The sequence below is a fragment of the Aethalodelphis obliquidens genome, unplaced genomic scaffold (genome assembly GCF_003676395.1).
Source record: "Aethalodelphis obliquidens isolate GAN/ISIS:26980383/991018 unplaced genomic scaffold, ASM367639v1 scaffold14, whole genome shotgun sequence".
NCBI lineage: Eukaryota > Metazoa > Chordata > Mammalia > Artiodactyla > Delphinidae > Aethalodelphis > Aethalodelphis obliquidens.
In genome coordinates this window covers 33537931-33558326 of record NW_020837958.1, presented here as the reverse complement: position 1 = coordinate 33558326, position 20396 = coordinate 33537931, and the positions used below count along the sequence as shown (strand labels likewise).

At 42.0% G+C, this 20396-nt stretch overlaps 1 pseudogene; it reads left to right on the top strand.

Annotated features, from left to right (window-relative positions):
• The first annotated feature begins 9882 nt into the window (after positions 1-9882).
• On the top strand, positions 9883-10845 carry LOC113625225 (ferritin light chain pseudogene; annotated as a pseudogene).
• The last annotated feature ends 9551 nt before the right edge of the window (positions 10846-20396 follow it).

The window sequence follows — 20396 nt, the reverse complement described above, 5'->3', positions numbered from 1 at the left end:
CAGCACCTAGTGAGAGGTCCAACACGGTGCTAAGTATGATGTCTAGTGCCCAGCAAGTGGTGACCAATGAAAAGCCTTCAAACCCCAGAGGAAGCCTCTCTTCTGCCCACAACACCCCAGGCAGTCCCCTAGGACTGGCCCGCTGGCCTCCTGATGACTCCAACCTCACTGCAGCCTCTCCATAGCATCCTAGAGTCCTTAAAAAGCCACATAATATCATTTGATCAAAACAAGCAACTTGGGCTTCCCTGGTGGTGCAGTGGTTGAAAGTCCGCCTGCCGATGCAGGGGACGTGGGTTCGTGCCCTAGTCCGGGAAGATCCCACATGCCGCGGAGCGGCTGGGCCCATGAGCCATGGCCGCTGAGCCTGCGCGTCCGGAGCCTGTGCTCCGCAACCAGAGAGGCCACAGCAGTGAGAGGCCCGCGTACCAAAAACAAAAACAAAAACAAAAACAAGCAACTTGTTCCAAACCTGAAGATAGCCAAGAACATATGAAACCCCAGATACTAATGTAACAGACTTTTGTTTTATTTTGAGATTCTTTTTTACATTGTTTTAAAAATAGCATGCAATAAACACTCATTGTAAAACAAAACAATACAAGCACAGAGTACAGAAATCAAGTATAAAGTGAAATTCCCTGTTTCCTTTCCTCTCCCTCCCATCTCCCATCAAACCTTTCTAGAATTAGCCACTGTTCATTTGGTTTGTGTCCTTTCAGATATGTTCCATGCATTGTTCAAACATATATATGTATATAATTCTCTCTTTTAACACTTATTGGATAATACTAATTCATTCTTCTGAAACATGTTTTTTTTAAATTTAATATAATGTGGTCACCTTTCCACATCTCTGCATAAGTATTTGCTTCATCATTTTTGATTAATGCATATTATTCCATAGTAGAGATGTACTATTATTTATTAACCAGTCCTCTGTTGATGGCATTTAGAGCATCTCCACTTTTTCATTGCTACAAACGACACTGAAATGAACGTCCTTTAAATTCTGACAATACCCTCCAAAAAGATTATAACAATTTACACTTGACACAATTGACAAAAGAGATGCAAATCTTTCCATTGCTCTTGGAAAACCATCAGTCAACTCCACCTTAAAAGTTCTAGGAGGGCTTCCCTGGTGGCGCAGTGGTTGAGAGTCCGCCTGCTGATGCAGGGGACATGGGTTCATGCCCCGGTCCGGGAAGATCCCACATGCCGCGGAGCGGCTGGGCCCGTGAGCCATGGCTGCTGAGCCTGCGCGTCCGGAACCTGTGCTCCGCAACGGGAGAGGCCACAACAGTGAGAGGCCAGCGTATCGGGGAAAAAAGAAAAAGTTCTAGGAGGCAGGAGGCTCACAATTCAAGTTTCAGGCTGAGAGTCGAGGCGTCCGTTCTCGTTGGGACTGACTGTTGCCTTCATGTCTTGCAACATGTAAGCTGGAGTCCAGTTCTTGGCACTTTCCCTCAGCCTGGTGTCCGACCCCTCCTAGCTGCCAGCAATGAAGGCCTGCCCTCAGCGCACAGGAGGCAGGCTTGACACACACAGCCATCAGGATTTGCAGGGCTTCTGCTGCCCTGAGCCCTGTCTCCAGAGATCCTGTGAGTGATGGGGCCTCCTTAAGTGTGCACAGAGCCAGAGCCATCTCCAGTTCCCACAGATCAGTCTGTCTGTCTAGCAAGCTTCTGTCTTGGCCCCTGGCTTTGTCTTCAGCTCCCACTTGGAAGGGAACTCAGCTGGCCGCGGCCCCTCCTTCTTCTCCTCGCTCCTCTCAGCTCTGCTTCCTGTCAGCCCAGCCTTAGCACCAGCATCTTCACCACCAGTGGTCATGCTGAGATTCTTGAGATGCCCACTCCTCTACCTGCTGTCTTGGATGGATCAGAATTCACCTCATCTCTAGAACTGAGTATTTGGACAACTGACTACTCTGCCTTTTATCACAGCTGCCCAGGCATCCCTCAGCCCAGACATCCCTGTGTGCTCCCCTCCCTCCTGCAATGCCAAGGCCTCACCTCACATTTCATTCATTCATTAAACAAATATTTATTATGTGCCATGCACATTTTCTACCAAATTGCAAAATTCCTAAAATAACTTACATATACATCAAGCTCTGTAATTCTACTGCAATATGGATGGCAGGTTATTGAAATTTTATAAATGTATTACTATAGACTAGACATAATCAGTCCTTTTTCTGGAATAGATGCACTCCTAGGCAGTTACAATTATAGTACTCCATCCCATTCCATTGATATTGTATAATAATAGCCAAGATGTGTTAAGTGCTCAGTTTGTGTTGGTCTAAGATGTGTGCATGTGTTAATAATCCTCACCACAAAAACCCTGCGAGATAAGTACTATTGTCATCCCCATTTTATAGGTGAACATCTGAGGCTAAATGAATCACCTAAGTTTACCCAGGCTGTAATTAACAGAGCCACTGTCCAAACCCAGGCATTTGACACCAGAGCCCGCACTCTTAACCACTATGTCATTCTGCCTCTCCGTAGCAGTTTTCTACATCAGATCCTTGGGCAAAAGACCAAAAAGTTCACCAATGGCAGCTTTTGGGAAGCCTGAAAGATGAAGGGTCCAGGGCATAAAATGAGAGCAACAGCCCTGGGCTCTGGCCAGTGGAACCCCTTAGAAGTTTGGTGATCTACAGGCAGTGGGCACCAGTGTGTCTAGCATGTTCCAATGATGTGATGAGAGAGATACTCAGAGGCTGATGCTGAGGACACAGAGCTCTCTGTGGTGTCCTTCGTCCAGGGGTCCTGCTGATGAAAGGTGGCTGTTCAGACTTTTTTCAAGCCTTGTCATCTTCAAGATTCACTGCATGGTGGTTAAGGGCACACATAAAATTTAAGGGCAAGGACTCTGGGGTCAGAGTGTCTTGGTCCATCCAAATCCTGGCTCTACGACTTTATAGATGTGTGACCTTGGGATAAGTTACTAAACATATCTATGCCTCAATTTCTGGTGTGCAAGATGGTGGAAATAACATCTTTCTCAGAGAGTTGTTGTGAGGGTTTAGGTGAAGGAATTCACATAGAGTACTTAAAAAATACCAATAAATGTGAACTATTTCAATATCATCGCAAAGACTGGCTGACCACTTTGGAGCAGCTGAGGCAGTGAACATAAAGCCACAAAAAAAGATTTGGTCTTATATAAGTGTGAGGCAAGGTGCATTCAGCATGGGGGAATATGGCAGTAGAATGGCAATTTGAGTGAAAATAACTGTATTAGTCTGCTAGAGCTGCTTAACGAAGCACCAGAGACTGAGTGGCTTAAAGAGCAGAAATTTATTGGCTCTTATTTCTGGAGGATGGAAGTCCAAGATCAAGGTGTCAGCAGGGTTTGTTTCTTCTGAGGGCTGTGAGGGACGGGTCAGTTCCAGGTCTCTCTCCTAGGCATAGATGTGTCTATGTATATCATCTCTCCTCTATGTATGTCTCTGTGTCTAAATTCTCCCTTTTTATGAGGATGCCAATCATATTGGATTAGGGTCCACCTTAGTGACCTCAATTTTAACTTGATTACCTCTGAAAAGACCGTATCTCCAAATAAGGTCACATTCCGAAGTCCTGAGAGCTAGTATTTCAACATATGAATTTTCAGGTGATATAATTTAACCTACAACAATGACTAGTAAAAATAGTTATCATTTATTGGGTGACTGCTATGTCACACTATAAACTCTGACTCATTTAAAACCCACAGAAATACAAACAGCTCATGCAGCTCAATATCAAAAAAAAACAAACAATCCAATTAAAAAATGGGTGGAAGATCTAAATAGACATTTCTCCAAAGAAGACATTCAGATGGCCAAAAAGCACATGAAAAGATGCTCAACATCACTCATTATTAGAGAAATACAAATCAAAATTACAATGAGGTATCACCTCACACCAGCCAGAATGGTCATCATCAAAAAATCTACAGGGCTTCCCTGGTGGCGCAGTGGTTAAGAATCCACCTGCCAATGCAGGGGACATGAGTTTGAGCCCTGGTCTGGGAAGATCCCACATGCTGCGGAGCAACTAATCCCATGCGCCACAACTACTGAGCCTGCACTCTGGAGCCCGCGAGCCACAACTACTGAGTCCATGTGCCACAGTTACTGAAGCCTGTGAGCCTAGAGCCTGTGCTCCACAACAAAAGAAGCCACCACAATGAGAAGCCCGTGCACCGCAACGAAGAGTAACCCCTGTTCTCCGCAATGAGAGAAAAAGCTGGCGCGCAGCAATGAAGACCCAACACAGCCAAAACTAAAATAAATAATAAAATAAATAATTTTTTTTAAAAAAAAGATCTAAAAAAAAAGTCTACAAACAACAACTGCTGGACAGGGTGTGGATAAAAGGGAACCCTCCTAAACTGTTGGTGGGAATGTAAATTGGTACAACCATTATGCAGAACAGTATGGAGGTTCCTTAAAAAACTAAATATAGAACTATCACATGATCCAGCAATCCCACTTCTGGGCATATATCCGGAGAAGACCATAATTCAAAAAGATACATGCACCCCAATGTTCACTGCAGCACTATTTACAATAGCCAGGTCATGGAAGCAACCTAAATGCCCATCGACAGATGAATGGATAAAGAAATTGTGGTACATATATACAATGGAATATTACTCAACCATAAAAAGGAACGAAATTGGGTCATTTGTTGAGACGTGGATGGATCTAGAGACTGTCATACACAGTGAAGTAAGTCAGAAAGAGAAAAACAAATATCGTATATTAACGCATGTATGTGGAACCTAGAAAAATGGTACAGATGAATCGGTTTGCAGGGCAGAAGTTGAGACACAAATGTAGAGAACAAACGTATGGACACCAAAGGGGGAAAGCCGTGGGGGTGGGGGGATGGTGGTGTGATGAATTGGGCGATTGGGACTGACATGTATACAGTGATGTGTATAAAACTGATGACTAATAAGAACCTGCTGTATAAATATATATATATATATATTATTCAAGTCATAAAAAAAGATACATGCACCCCAATGTTCATTGCAGCATTATTTACAATAGCCAAGACATGGAAGCAACCTAAATATCCATCAACAGAGGAGTGAGTAAAGAAGATGTGGTACATATGGAATATCACTCAGCCATTAAAAAAATGAAATAATGCCATTTGCAGCAAGACGGATGGACTTAGTGATCGTCATGCTGAGTGAAGTAACTCAGACAGAGAAAGACAAGTATCATATGATATCACTTATACGTGGAATCTAAAAAAAAAATGGTACAAATGAACTTATTTACAAAACAGAAATAGAGGACTTCCCTGGTGGTGCAGTGGTTGCAAATCTGCCTGCCAGTGCAGGGGACATGGGTTTCAGTCCTGGTCTGGGAAGATCCCACATGCCACGGAGCAACTGAGCCCGTGAGCCACAACTACTGAGCCTGTGCTCTAGAGCCCATGAGCCACAACTACTGAGCCCGCATGCCACAACTACTGAGCCCACATGCCTAGAGCCCATGCACCGCAACAAGAGAAGCCACCGCAATGAGAAGCCCACCCACCGCAACAAAGAGTAGCCCCCACTCACCGCAACTAGAGAAAAGCCAGCACACAGCAACAAAGACCCAACGCAGCCATAAATAAATAAATAAATTTATTTTTTAAAAAAACAGAAATAGAGTCACAGATGTAGAAAACAAACTTATGGCTACCGGGGGGAAGGGGGGAAGGGATAAATTGGGAGATTGGGATTGATATATACACACTACTATATATAAAATGGATAACTAATAAGGACCTACTGTATAGCACAGGGAGCTCTACTCAATACTCTGTAATGATCTATATGGGAAAAGAATCTAAAAAAAGAGTGGATATATGTATACGTATAATTGTTTCACTTTGCTGTACACCTGAAACAAACATTGTAACTATATTATACTCTATTCCAATAAAAATTATAAAAAAATAAAAAAGAAATAAAACTCACAGCAAATCTTTAGCTATCTACTAAGAAAAGAGAGATTCAGATTTTGCCAAAGATTAACCAGTGGAGCCAGGATCTGGATCAGAACTGTCTGATTTCAAGTTCATGCTCTTTAAATGCCATGTAATAGTGTTCTTTTTCGTTGTTTCCTTACTAGCCAGTGACTTGGGATCATTCCTGTGAAGGTGGAAGGGCTTATCTAATCCCTGTGCCCACCTCTGCAGCTCCTTTGCGTGGAAGGGGGCTTAGTTATGTTCCCATACAGATCCATGGAGACTCCAGAAAGTGATAGACTGCAGAGCAGGAAGAAGCCTGTGATGTCATTCAATCCATCCCCTGCTTTATCAATGAAGAATGAGTTATTTGCACAAGGTCACACAGGAAGAGGGGAACAGTACTGAATCTGTTCTCTACTCAACACTGCCTTAAGCCAGAAAAAATCTGAAATTTGCTAGTTGATCTGATTTATTTAGCAAATTCTTTAGCAGACTTAAGCCATTTATACAAAATCAGGAGATTAATCTTTGTTAATCAAACACAGTCTGACACCGTACGAAATAGCTGAGGGTAGGTCTGTCATGCAAACATCCTCCAACTTTAATTACCAAATGGCTGGAATGATAGCCAGCCCCTCGCATTTATCACAAGAAATATTAAACTTCTTAGATAACGTATTTTCTATGCCAATGTTTTGAACAATAAGAAGAAAGGGAAAAGGTAATCTGTTCTTGTCACAGGAATTTTTACATTAAAAAAAAAGAGAAACACATCAAATTTCTACATCCATCCTCCAGACCATAAATGTGGTGTTTCTCCATAATAGGATTCACCTTCTCTCAATCACCAGCTCTGGGGCATAACCACCTGGCTGGCATCTAGGGCAAATGTACTCTGCCATGCTGGCTTTCTCTGTCCCAGAACACAGTCCGAGTTTCTTAAGGGCATCAATCAGGCAAAACGTCAACAGAATTGAGACAGCAACACAACTACAAGGCTGGTAGTGACAGGTGTGATTTCATGAAAAGAGTCAAAGATCTAGTTCCAGGCCCAACTCTGCCTCTTAGAAACAGTACAACCCTGGGCAGATTCCTTTAGCCTTCTAAAACTCAATTTCCCCATCTTTAAAACAGGAGAAATAATTGCCTGCATGACAGGCTGTGAGGCTTAAACAAGATGAGTGTTGAGAAAATGCACAGCCCAGAGGCCGACATATAGTAGGGCCTTAAATCTTTTTTTAAATTCAAAGTGTATGGCAAATAATTTTCTTCCCTCTAAAATTGATCTGGGGTAATCTATTCCTTCCCTTATTCATACACAAATAAGGAAGGAATTGAGAATATCATGGGTTCTAGCATGGCCAATCTTTGTTCTAATGCTGCCACCTGCTGCTGGACAGCCAACATCCCATGCTACTATTTCAAGGGGGTGCTCTGAAATACATGGGGGAGTCTATGGGATGCAACTAGACAAATCCCTCCCCAGCACACTTCCCTTCATCTCTATCCTTCAGATCTGGACCAAGGGCACACCTGACTTATCTGACCCTGGGGTTACAGCCAAATTTCCTTGGCAGGAGGGACTTTGCAGACAGAGGATGACATTTTCCTAATAGGTCGCATTTTCCAACACTGGGAACATGAGGACAGCCCTGGGCTGAGCCGCACCGAAGTCAGAAACTAGTATGCATAGCACGGGGAGATCACCTTGGTGCTTTGTGACCACCTAGAGGGGTGGGATAGGGAGGGTGGGAGGGAGGCTCAAGAGGGAGGGGATAGGGGGATATATGTATACATATAGCTGATTCACTTTGTTATACAGCAGAAAGTAATACAACATTGTAAAGCAATTATACTCCAATGAAGATGTTAAAAAAAAAAAAAAGTAGTATGCAGACGTGTTTCACTGAAACTACATAATGTTGGCCCATTATATGTTTCATAAAATTCAAATTACCCACCAATGCTTAAATATCAGATTTCACGTGGAAATGTGAACTTTCAGATTGTTAAAAAATCTAAGGATATGGCAACATGGGACCCACAGTTAGCGGAAGCTGAGTAGCAAATGTCCCTTTAGCCTGGAGCATTACCTCCAGGTCCCACTGCATCTCCTGCTTGGCCTGCCTCACTTAGTAAGGGTACCTTGTTGACCCCTGGCCCAGCTCTGCACAAACTGTCGTCTCCTTAATCTCAACCACAAACCCTGTAGAGAGTAGGATGGCTAAATAGAGTAGGATTGATTTATACTTTCAAGTAATAATAATTAGTAATTACCAAGCATTTAGTCTACGTCAGGCACAAAGAAGAGCATTTTGACCCTAACTTTCGAACTCAAAGATATTTTCATCCCATTGTGCATTTAGATCTGTCATCCTTGCTCTACGTATTTGCTTTGTGCTCTGGGCCAAGAAATATAAAGTCACTAACACATCCAATTCATAATAAATATTACTTGCAGAAATAATCTATCTAAAACAAAAATTGCAATGGCAAAAGCTTCAAACAAGAAAATCTATTATTGATTTTTAAATGACTAAAAGAATCACATCTTTTAGGTATTACTGAAAACAGTAAAATTTGAACTCAAAATTTTGATCTGATCATTTGATCCAGGGGAATTGTACTTATGAAAGGTAATGGCCTTGGGAATTCCCCGGCAGTTCAGCAGTTAAAACTCAGAGCTTGGACTTCCCTGGTGGCCCAGTGGTTAAGAATCCACCTGCCAATGGAGGGGACACAGGCTCGAGCCCTGGTCTAGGAAGATCCCACATGCTGCAGAGCAACTAAGCCCATGTGCCACAACTACTGAGGCTGTGCTCTAGAGCCTGTGAGCCACAACTATGGAGCCCGCATGCCACAACTACTGAAGCCTGTACGCCTAGAGCCCGTGCTCTGCAACAAGAGAAGCTGCTACAATGAGAAGCCCGTGCACCAAACGAAGAGTAGCCCCCGCTCACTGCAATTAGAGAAAGGCCGGGCGCAGCAACAAAGACACAATGCAGACAAAAATAAATAAATTTAGGGGGAAGAAAAAAAGACTCAGCGCTTTCACTGCCGGGGGCCCTGGTTCCATCCCTGGTAGGGGAACTAAGATCCCACAAGCCCTGCGGTGTGGCCACAAAAAAAAGAAAAACAAACAAACAAAAAGTTATGGCCAAAAAGAAAACTCACAGTAGCAAAAGTTATAACCAGTCAAGCTAGGTAGGAAAAAAAATGCTAATTAGTTGAGTCTTTGTCGAAAAATATATATGAAAAAAAATTGACCTTCAGACAAATAATTTCAGTAAAATAAAAATTTTAATTGGAAAAAGAAGTAAATATATTGCACAGAAAATTGTTGATGACATTATATTTGGCTTACTAACTTCCCCTCTCTATGCAATACCACAGAAAACTCATGTCAATAACCTAGCGTGAATCTGACCATGTATTTCTCCATATTTATATAATCTCACACCTTCATATTCAGAGTGGGAGAAGCTTTTCATTGTTTCTCTTATAAAAATTGAATCATATTATCTTTTCTTGACTTTTTAAAAAATAGTTATTTATTTTTTGGCTGCATGGGGTCTTTTTTTTTTAAGATTTTTAGAAATTCCATGTAATGTCTGAAACATTTATATTAACATATTTCCATACAAATAACCCAAAGAAAGCTTAGTATTAGTTGGTTTTTTTTGTTTGTTTGTTTTTTTATACTGCAGGTTCTTATTAGCCATCAGTTTTATACACATCAGTGTATACATGTCAATCCCAATCGCCCAATTCAGCACACCACCATCCCCACCCACTGCCGCGTTCCCCGCTAGGTGCATGGGGTCTTTGTTGTGGCACGCGGGATCTTTCGCTGTGGCGCCCGGGCTCAGTAGTTGCACCCGAGGCATGTGGGATATTAGTTCCCCGACCAGGGACCGAACCAGCGTCCCCTGCATTGCAAGACGGATTCTTAACCACTGGACCTCCAGGGAAGTTTTCTCTTATAAAAATTGAATCACATTATCTACATTTCCTGGCACCTTGTTTTTCTCACTTAACAATATCTTAGTCTTGCAGTGCACTCGGCAGTCCACCGGCTCTGTCCCTTGCTTCCACGGTGTTTGGCCAGATTAGACCCAGCAACGCCCCTTCCTCTAGCCTCCAACCACCCTCCAACCCTTTTGCCAGTCGCAACCTCGGGAACCAGCCACTCAGCTATCCTCGGCTTCCGGGACCAGCTAACACCATTTTCTGAGCTTAGCTCCTTATTACCCGTTAACATGAGCTTCCAAATTCGTCAGAATTTTTCCCCTGGGGTGGAGGCCACTGTCCATCGCCTGGCCAACGTGCCCCTGGGGGCCTTCTACACTTACCTCTCTCTGGGCTTCTATTTTGACCGCGACAATGTGGCTCTGGAGGGCATGGTCCACTTTTTCCATGAATTGACAGAGCAGAAGCACGAAGGCGCCGAGCGTTCCTTGAAAATGCAAAACCAGTGCGGCTGCCACGCCCTTTTCCAGGACGGTCAGAAGCCATAGCAAGATGTGTGGGGTAAAACCCAGGACGCTGTGGAAGCCGCCGTTCTCAGGGAGCAGGAGCAGAACCTGAACCTGAACCTGAACCAGGCCCTTCTGGATCTGCATTACGTGGGTTGTGCCCGCGCAGACCCCCACCTCTGTGACTTCCTGGAGAGCCACTTCCTAGATAAGCAGGTAAAAGCCATCAAGAAGATGGGCGATCACCTGACCAGCCTCCGCCGGCTGGCTGGGCTGGACGAGTATCTCTTTGAAAGGCTCGCCCTCAGTCGTGACTAGCGAGCCTCTGGAGCCCAGCGGCCTCTGAGGAGCCCCTCTGGCGTCAGGGCTTCTGCCTGCAGTCCCGTCTCTCAGCTTCTCACAGCTTTTTTTTTTTTTTTTTTTTTTGCTGCGGTACGCGGGCCTCTCACTGTTGTGGCCTCTCTCGTTGCGGAGCACAGGCTCCGGACGCGCAGGCTCAGCGGCCATGGCTCACGGGCCCAGCCGCTCCGCGGCATGTGGGATCTTCCTGGACCGGGGCATGACCCCGTGACCCCTGCGTGGGCGGGCGGACTCTCAACCACTGCGCCAGCAGGGAAGCCCTCTCACAGCTTTTTAACCGCCCTGTAGCCCTCTCCCAAGCCTTGGACCAAATGGGAAAAATAAAGCTTTCTGTAGCCAAGAAAAAAGAGAGAGAGAGAGAACAAAAAAATACAGTAGCTTACAGAAATCCTTTCAAATCAGGATGGGTTCATTTGTATAAAAGAAAGTCTTCAAGAAAACGCTAGGTTGAAGAAAAGATATATTTTTATTTTTAGAAGAAGTTGCCAGATCTCTTTCCAAAAGGACTGAAATAATTCATATTTCCTTTGGCAAAGTATGCAAGTACCTTTTTCTCTACATCCCAGTAGTTGGCACTACTGTTTCTTTCTAACAATCAGGTAGAGGTAATGAATAACCTCATTATTACTTTAATTTGCATTTCTCTAACTACTAATGAATTTGAGCACCTTTTCGTATGTTTACTGGCAACTGAATTTGCTCTTCCACAAAATGCCTATTTATATGACTGGGCCATTTTTTATGAGATAGTTTATCTTTTGCTTGCCTTGTGTAAGAGTTCTTGGTGTATTTTCATAACAAATCTTCTACCTGTCACTTGAATTACAATTATTTTTTCCAAATTCGTCATTTGTCTATTGACTTTGCCCATGATATCTTCACCATACAAGAGTGTGAATTTTTATATAGTTAAATATGATTAAGCTTCTGCTTAAAAGGGTCTTTCCTCATCGCTAGCAATTCTCATAAAATCCGGGAATGTAGTCTCCCAGAATATCTTGCAAGATATTATAGTTTAATTTTTTTATATTTAGTTTTTACATCTATCTTTAATTATCTATTAAAGATAGATGTAAAAACTATTTATTTATTTTATGTTATTTTATTTTTTTATCCAAAATGTGTTTATTAGGATGGTTTCCCATTCATCTTGATTCTGGGGGCTTTTAGTGCTGCTTCATACATAAGATAGGGGTCCAAGTTTTTCTTCCAAATGGATAGCCAGCTTTGCCAGGATCATTCATTATAAAATGTATCCTTTTCCCACAGAACTAAACTATCAATTTTCTAATACAGATGATGCTTATACATTTCAGGATCTATTTCCAGATTATTTATTTTATTCTAGAGATCTAGTTACCTATTCCTATGCCAATACAACATTTAATTTATAGTATGTTCTGACATCTTGTAAATCCTCTCTCACTAGTCTTTTTATCATATTTTTCTGCACCATCTTTGGGCATTTATTTTTCTATATAAACTTTAATATTATTTTATTGACTCCTCCTCACTCCAAAGCCACTGGAATCCTAACTGCATAAAAAAAATGCATTAAATTCATATATTAATTTTGGAAGAATTAGCCATTTTAATATTGTCTTCCCATCCAAAAACATGGTATTTCTATTAGTTTATATCTTGTTTTGTGTCCCTCTATAAGACACACAACTTCTAATGAATTATTTGCTTCATATAAGTCCTATACCTTTCTTGTTAAATTTCTTTTTATTTTATACTTTTGTTATTATTTTTTTAACATTTCCATTTGTAGCTGTTTATTTTTATAATAGATAAAAATTGCTGATTTTTATATATTTATCTTGCAGCTAGACAGCTAGCCAAATTATCTTATTAATTCTAAGAAGTTTTTTACTGCAGCTTCCTGTATTTTCCATGTATATAATCATACGGTCAGAAAAAGAGATTGTTCTTCTCCTCTTTCCCAGTATTTTTACCGATTATTTTATCTGTTTATTATATTTGCAAGAACCTCCAAGACAATGTTAAATAATAATGGGGAGAGTAGACATTCCTGTCTAGTTCTTGGTTTGAACTGAAATGGTTTTACCATTTTACCATTTAGGATAATATTTGCTGTTCATTTCTGGTAAATAATCTTTATTTTATTCAGAGTATTTTTCAGGAATAGTTGATAAATTTTCAAATGTCTTTTCAATTGATAAGTTGATTTTTTTTTCTTTAGCTTGTTGATTAATGGATTATGCTGATAGATTTCCAGTACTGAACTATATTTGCATTCTTGGAATAAACTGTACTTCTTGGGCTTCCCTGGTGGCGCAGTGGTTGGGAGTTCACCTGCCGATGCAGGGGACACGGGTTTGCGCCCCAGTCTGGGAGGATCCCACATGCCACAGAGCAGCTGGGCCCGTGAGCCACGGCCGCTGAGCCTGCGCGTCCGGAGCCTGTGCTCCGTAACAGGAGAGGCCACAACAGTGAGAGGCCGGCGTATCGCAAAAAAAAAAAAAAAAAAAGGAAAAAAAAAAAACTGTACTTCTTTTACTACTCTTAGATACATTAATAGAATCTATTTGCTAATATTTTAGAAAGTTTGCATCTACATTCATACATGATCATTGTCTATGACCTAGACTAGTTTATAAAACATTTGAGCTATGTATTCTTTAAAAATAAGGAAGAAAACTCAATTGTGAATCTGTCTGGTCCTGTTGCCTTCTTCAATCTTAGCTTTTTAATCTCTTTTCCAACATCATGTTTGGTAATTGGTACATTTATATTTTTCACTTCAGTTTATTCCTTTGGGGGATTTATATGTACAGTTATTTTAATCTCCATCATTTCCAATTTTACATACTTTTTCGTCTCTTTTTTCTTTAATCTTAGAACCAGGGTTTGAACTCAAGTCTTTCTGCTTCCAGCCTGAGTCCTCATGCCACGTCTCCATACTATGCCCTTAGAGGTTAATTAAGGCTGAATCCATAAATGTAAATTATTTTGACTTGTTTGATTAAAACAATCAGTCAATTGCAAAAGTTAGATTTATACAAATTTTAAATTATTCTAATTTTTACTTAAGAGAGCTATCTTGGCATAAGCAGAATCATCAATAACATGGTCATGCTTGGCAAGACCTCAGGGAATTTGAATTGTCTTCATTTAGCAAGGAGACACGTTGTTTCCTTCATCCTAAAACTAGTTTTTGACCAGCACCAATAATTTCCATAGAAGAAAGTGAAACCCACTTTATCTGAGACTATGATTACTATTTAATTCTTGAAAATGATGTTCAAACTAACATGAAATTTCATTCACTTTAATAAAATACTACCTATTTAGGAAGAAGCTTTACTGTTATCTCTAGGGATATATTAATATCATTAAAAAGAACATACGGTTGAGAAAGTTGCATATACATTTATAATTTTGTTCCCTTCTGAATATGAAAGACTATTTAATTAAGATTATTACTATCTTTAAAGCTTTTTCTCAAAGGAAATGTTCTTCATTCTAAGCTACATATCTTCTTTGGGGGGAAAAAAAGGAATTTTAAAAGAAATCCTGAAATACTCTGAGTGCATATGCTCTGGTTATACCCAAAGGAGGACTTCGCTTCTCCTTCCCTCATTATATTTCTGTAGTATAATATAAACCAGGGTTGCCTGCATGTGCTTGCTTTCTTTCTCTCTCAGTGACAATTTTTTTCATGAGCCAACTGGAGAGATAAACCAATTCTTCATATAATCCAGGCAAAAACAAAAGAAAAGAGTTGGGGGGGTGCCAGGCAGGAGGGTACAGAAAAGTCCACCCTCTGGACTTGGACATGGACACATGTTATTGCTCAGACATCCGTTTTGCTTTGTCCTCAGTATAAACATTTTCTCTGCCTTCACGGTCAATCTACTTCAATTAGTCCCATGCTCTTCTGTTACCCTTCCACCACAGAGTTCCACTTCCTGACTTCTATTGTCCTATGTATAATCTGGTCTCTGCTGAAACTGTTCTCCCAAAGGCCACCTTCCCTGTGGCAAGTGCAACTGTGCCCCAGCCCCCCAGAAAAATTCATATGTTGCAGTTCTAACCCCCAGTATCTCAGTACGTGACCTTATTTGGAAATAGGGTTCTTGTAGATATAATTAGTTAAGGTGAGGTCATCCTGGAGTAGGGTGGGCCCTAATCTAATATGACTGGTGTCCTGATTAAAAAGGGGAAATTTGGACACAGGCATGCACACAGAGAGAACGCCATCTGATGACAAAAGCAGAGATTGGGGTGTTGTGTCTACAAGCTAAGGAATGGCAAGATTGCCAGCAAATCACCAGGAGCTAAGGGAGAGGCATGTAACGGTTTCTTTCTCATACCCTCAGAAGGAACCAACCCTGCCAACACCTTGATCTTGGCCTTCTAGCCACCAGAATTGTGATTCTATACATTTCTGTTGTTTAACCCACCTAGTTTGTAGTTCTGTCATAGAAGCCCTAGCAAACTAATACTCTCTTCTTCCAAATTTAATGGTGTTGGGCTTCCCTGGTGGTGCAGTGGTTTAGAATCTGCCTGCCAATGCAGGGGACACGGGTTCAAGCTCTGGTCCGGGAAGATCCCCCATGCCGCAGAGCAACTAAGCCCGTGTGCCACAACTACCGAGCCTGTGCTCTAGAGCCCACGAGCCACAACTACTGAGCCTGCATGCCACAACTACTGAAGCCTGCACGCCTAGAGCCCGTGCTCCTCAACAAGAGAAGCCACTGCAATGAGAAGCCTGCGCACTGCAAAGAAGAGTAACCCCTGCTCACCGCAGCTAGAGAAAGCCCACACGCAGCAACGAAGACCCAATGCAGCCAAAAATAAATAAATAAAAATTTTAAAAAAAATTTAATGGTGTTTTCTCTTTACTCATCTACATTAACTTCTCATTTCAATTGATAACAGTGGCCACCAAGTCCTTGTGAAACTCTCTCCTTATGTTACAAAATCATTATCCATTGATCTTCCGTTGTTTCTTCCTATCTTCTTCTCTGACTTCTCTTCCTCCACCCCCCCAAAAATGTCAGTGCCCCCAAGTGTCTGTCCACAATCATTCCCATTATTATTAGTGGTAATATTATTAGTGGTAATAAATTTTTTGAAATATCTAGCTTTTATTGAACATATGCCAGGTACCATTCTAAATATTTTACATATATCATCTTATTTAATCCTCACATCTCCTCCAAGGAAAATGCTATTTTCTATCCCATTTTACAGATGAGTAGACTGAGGCTTAGAGAGGTTAAGTAACTTGCCCAAGGTCACACAAAAAGTATGTGGCAGAGCTAGGGTTCAAACTCAGGTCTCTCTGACCCCAGAGTACAGAGTTGTTTTCACACTGGTTCTCATTCTTTCTCCATAAAGAATAGACCTCCCTCCTTCCTCTGAAATCTTATGGAATTCTACTGCTTTGTTTTCTATTCAATACAGACAATCTTGTATTCTACATCTCCAGAGCCATTTCCCTCCCATTCTCTAAAGTCTGAACTTCCACCTCAAACTCCTCTTGTCCAAAACTGAACTCTTCCCATTTCCTTCCAAATATGCTTTGCCTTCTGTACCTGCTATTCGTTCCACAATCTCCTCAGCCACCCATGCTTGGAAACTTCATAGTATTTTTTTAAATATTTATTTATTTGGCTGCACTGGGTCTCAGTTGTGGCACGCTGGATGTTTAGTTGTGGCATGTGGGATCTACTTCCCTGACCAGGGATCGAACCCGGGCCCCCTGCGTTGGGAGGGTGGAGTCTTAGCTGCTGGATCACCAGGGAAGTCCCCATAGTATTTTCGACTCATGTCTGTCCCATGTTTCTTTTTATAATCAGTTGCAAAGTTGTGCTAATTCTACCCAAAACTCCTGTCCAGGTTGCCCACTCCTCTCCATCCCACCAGCCTGAACTAGCCTAACAACTGCATAGTGTCCTCCACGTCCCATCCTTTCCATCCTCCTGTCCTACATTCTACATCCAGCTCCTCTTAAAACACTCATCTCATCAGGTTGCACTGCTGCTGCACTGCTCACTGCCTGCAGAATAAGGTCCAAACTTCTTACACAGACCATAACGACCCCTACGATCTAGTTTCCATCTATCTTTCCAATCTCTTTTGTGCACCAAACAAAACTTGTGGCAGTTCTATACACACCCAGGCTTTTCTGCCACAGTTCCACGTGGCATGTTCCATCTCTAATCCTTTAAGTTTAGTGCAAATTTCTTGCTCTAAAATTCAGCTTCAGATCTTTCACTGGCTGTTGAATAGTTCTCCCTCCTCTGAACTCGCTTTACAGTTTATTTATATTTATGTTGAACCATTATCACTTTCCACCCTCTATTTCAGTTATTGATCTAGAGGTCTGATATCCCCCACCAGACTATGAGTTCCTAAAGGGCAGGCACTGTGATTAATCTCAGAATTTTCCACAGCACTTAACTCAGTATTTAGCATATGGTAGGTATTCGGTAGGTAATCAGTGGCTTAGTTTTTAAAGTCTCTATGTAAATGAATGTATTAACCAAACTGACTATTAGACTGTTTGAAATTCACAAAGTTCAGAGCAGCTAAAGCCTGAAAGTATATTAAAATCACCAGGAGAACTTGCTCACCTGGGTCCCCTTCCGATCCATTCTGCTTTGTGTTCCTCTGGAACACTCCAGGCTAAACCATGTCACTGGCCCCAAAGCCCTTTCCTCACCATTCCCACCACACCTTGGAAGTTCATAACAAGTCATTATCCTTCTTCATGTCTCAAAGTCTACAAGATGCTAGGTAGATGCCTAAACCCCTTTGCAGTGATAGCAAGACAACTGGTGTCAAAGTGCTTTGAACTCAGCAGGACCCATTTACCCTGTTGTTATGAGCATCCCTCTGCCAAGAGGCCACCTCTTGGAGGCTTCTGCAAGTCACTGAAGCCTGGTTGTTTAGCAAGTCCATGGGAAAGATTGGAGAAAAACCTCAAAGTTTTCATTTCCAATCCCAAGACATGGGAAAGCTGGGTAATCTCAACTGACCCTTCACCTGGGTGTACAGCCAGGGAGAGCCCCAGGGCCCGATGAGAAACAAGAGCTTATCTTGTCTCTGCAGATTTGAGAATCATGGGGTGAGAGTTATGTGAATGGCAAAGTTTCCAGGCAGGACAGAGAAAGAGCTAAATCAGAGGATCAGAGAATCAGAGCTGGTAGTTTGAATTTTTAACCGGGTCTAGTTACTTTCTCCAAGGCAAGCGGTCAAGAAACTATCAGAAATTCTATACTAGCTCCACAATATTATTATATAGTGTCGTTGTTAATATTCACATGGCTAATAAAAAAATGTAGTTTGTTGAGCACATGCTGTATACCAGGCATGTACTTTATTCTCTATATTTTATACCACTTGGCCCTCATGCTGCCCCTGTGAAGAATTATGACTATTAGGAAACTAAGGTTCAGAAAAATAAGTAATGTCCCAAGGTCACACAGCTTCTAAGGGACAGACATTGCAAGGCAGAGTGGAAAGCAAGAGCAAAGACACAGAGATGAGGAAAAGCAAAGTATTCACAGAGACCTGCAAGTAGTTGGGTGTTCCTGGAGAATAAAGCATGAGAAGACCATGGAGAGAGGAGTTGCCCTTGTATTCTATGTTAGGCAAATGGCTATCTTGCAGATAATTGGGAGCCTTTGAAGAGTTTCATGCAGGAGAGAAACACATGAGACTTTTGATTTGAAAACTGAGGTGGAGAATGGATTGGAGGGGACAGCTGAAATGCAGGGAGATCAGCTGGAAAACTGTGCAAGTAATCCTGGAAAGAGGTGATGACACCTTTGTGCCTTCTCCATCTCTTGGATGATGGAGGGAAAGCGGTGGAACAGAGAAATACTTGGAAGATAAATCCGTAGTCTTGGGAAAGTATTGCATAAGGTTTCAGCTTATAACATCTCCAACCTCTTCAACTGCGCCTCAGACTCTCATATCCAATGTTCTGTGGATGATTCGTGAGTATTATGTCAAATCATGCAGGGGACACAAGAATGAACAAAACAAGGTTTCTGATCACTTTCTAGTTGGGACAGATAATGCCAATCAACACAAAATTACCTGGTAGATAAAAGTGTTATGCAGACAATTAACAAAAGGTGATATGATAGGGTTTGGGTACCTTTAGAATGAGTGGTCAGGGAAACCTTTATGAAGAGACGCCCTTTAGGCTTGCTAATGAAACAGGAGGGGAGGGGGCAGGGGACAACCTTTAAAAGAATGACATGGCCATAGGACATGACAAAAACTGTTTAGAACCAACTAGGTCCAAGATGGCAGAAGATTCGACTTCCAGTGGACCTTAAGCCTCATTATACACTCATTGTAATACATTAGCATGCTAAATGATACACCCACCAATGCCATAACAGTTCTGAGGCTGACCATCGAAGTCCAAACAGTGGGCAGTGGCCCAGTTCCTGGAAATCCCTGGCCTTTCTCCGAAATAATTAGAATAATCCTCCCACTCATTAGCCTATGAAATTACCCAGCCCATAAAAACTAACCACACCATATTTCAAAGCTCTCTCACCTTCTGAGATGGCTCACACTCTGCCTGTGGAGTGTGTTTCTCTCTAAATAAATCCATGTCTTACCTGTCACTTCATCTCTGAATTCTCTCCTAATGAAGCAAGAACCTTAAATTCACCGGGAACACTAAGGCCATATGAAAAATCAAGGGAAAGAAGTGGCTTCCTGGGTTGGAAGAATCCAAGGCAGACCAGTGCAGCTGGAACAGAATGGGCAATGGAGAAAAGGGAACAAAAGTATATCAGAGACGTAGACAGTGCCCAGGTCACGTAGGACTTTGAAAGTAAGGTTAAGGAATTTAGATTTTATTTGAAGTATCATGGGAAGCTGGAGGAAGGTTTTAATCAAGGGACTATTTTTACCTAATTTAAGTTGCTAAGTGATTACTCTGGCTTCTTGTGGAAAATATAGGCAGGGCAGATGCGAAAGTAGGCAAATTTTGTAGTTGTTCATTGAGAAATGGTGGTGGCTTGGAGAAAAGAGAATGGATCAAGGATCTGTTTTTGGGGGGGTTTTTTTTGCGGTACGCGGGCATCTCACTGTTGTGGCCTCTCCCGTTGCGGAGCACAGGCTCCGGATGCGCAGGCTCACCGGCCATGGCTCACGGGCCCAGCCGCTCCGCGGCATGTGGGATCTTCCCGGACCAGGACACGAACCTGTTTCCCCGGCATCAGCAGGCGGATTCTCAACCACTGCGCCACCGGGGAAGCCCAAGGATCTGTTTTGATAGATTAAACGTGGAAGGTAAGAAAGAAAGAATCATAAGTGACTCAGGGATGCAGAAGACTGTGAAGGAGCAGTTTGGCAGAAATCAACAGCTGGGTTTTCGACACGTTGAGTCTGAGATTTCTTTTAGAGATCCAAATGCTAAGTAGGCAGTTGGTAATACAAGTCTGGAATTCAGGAGAGAATCTGAGGATAGAAATGTACATTTCAGAATGATCAGCCTACAGATGGTATTTAAAGCCGTAGGACTGAATGAGATGTCTTAGTGAGTAAGAAAGAACAAAGAGGCCGAAACAGAGCCTGGAGACAC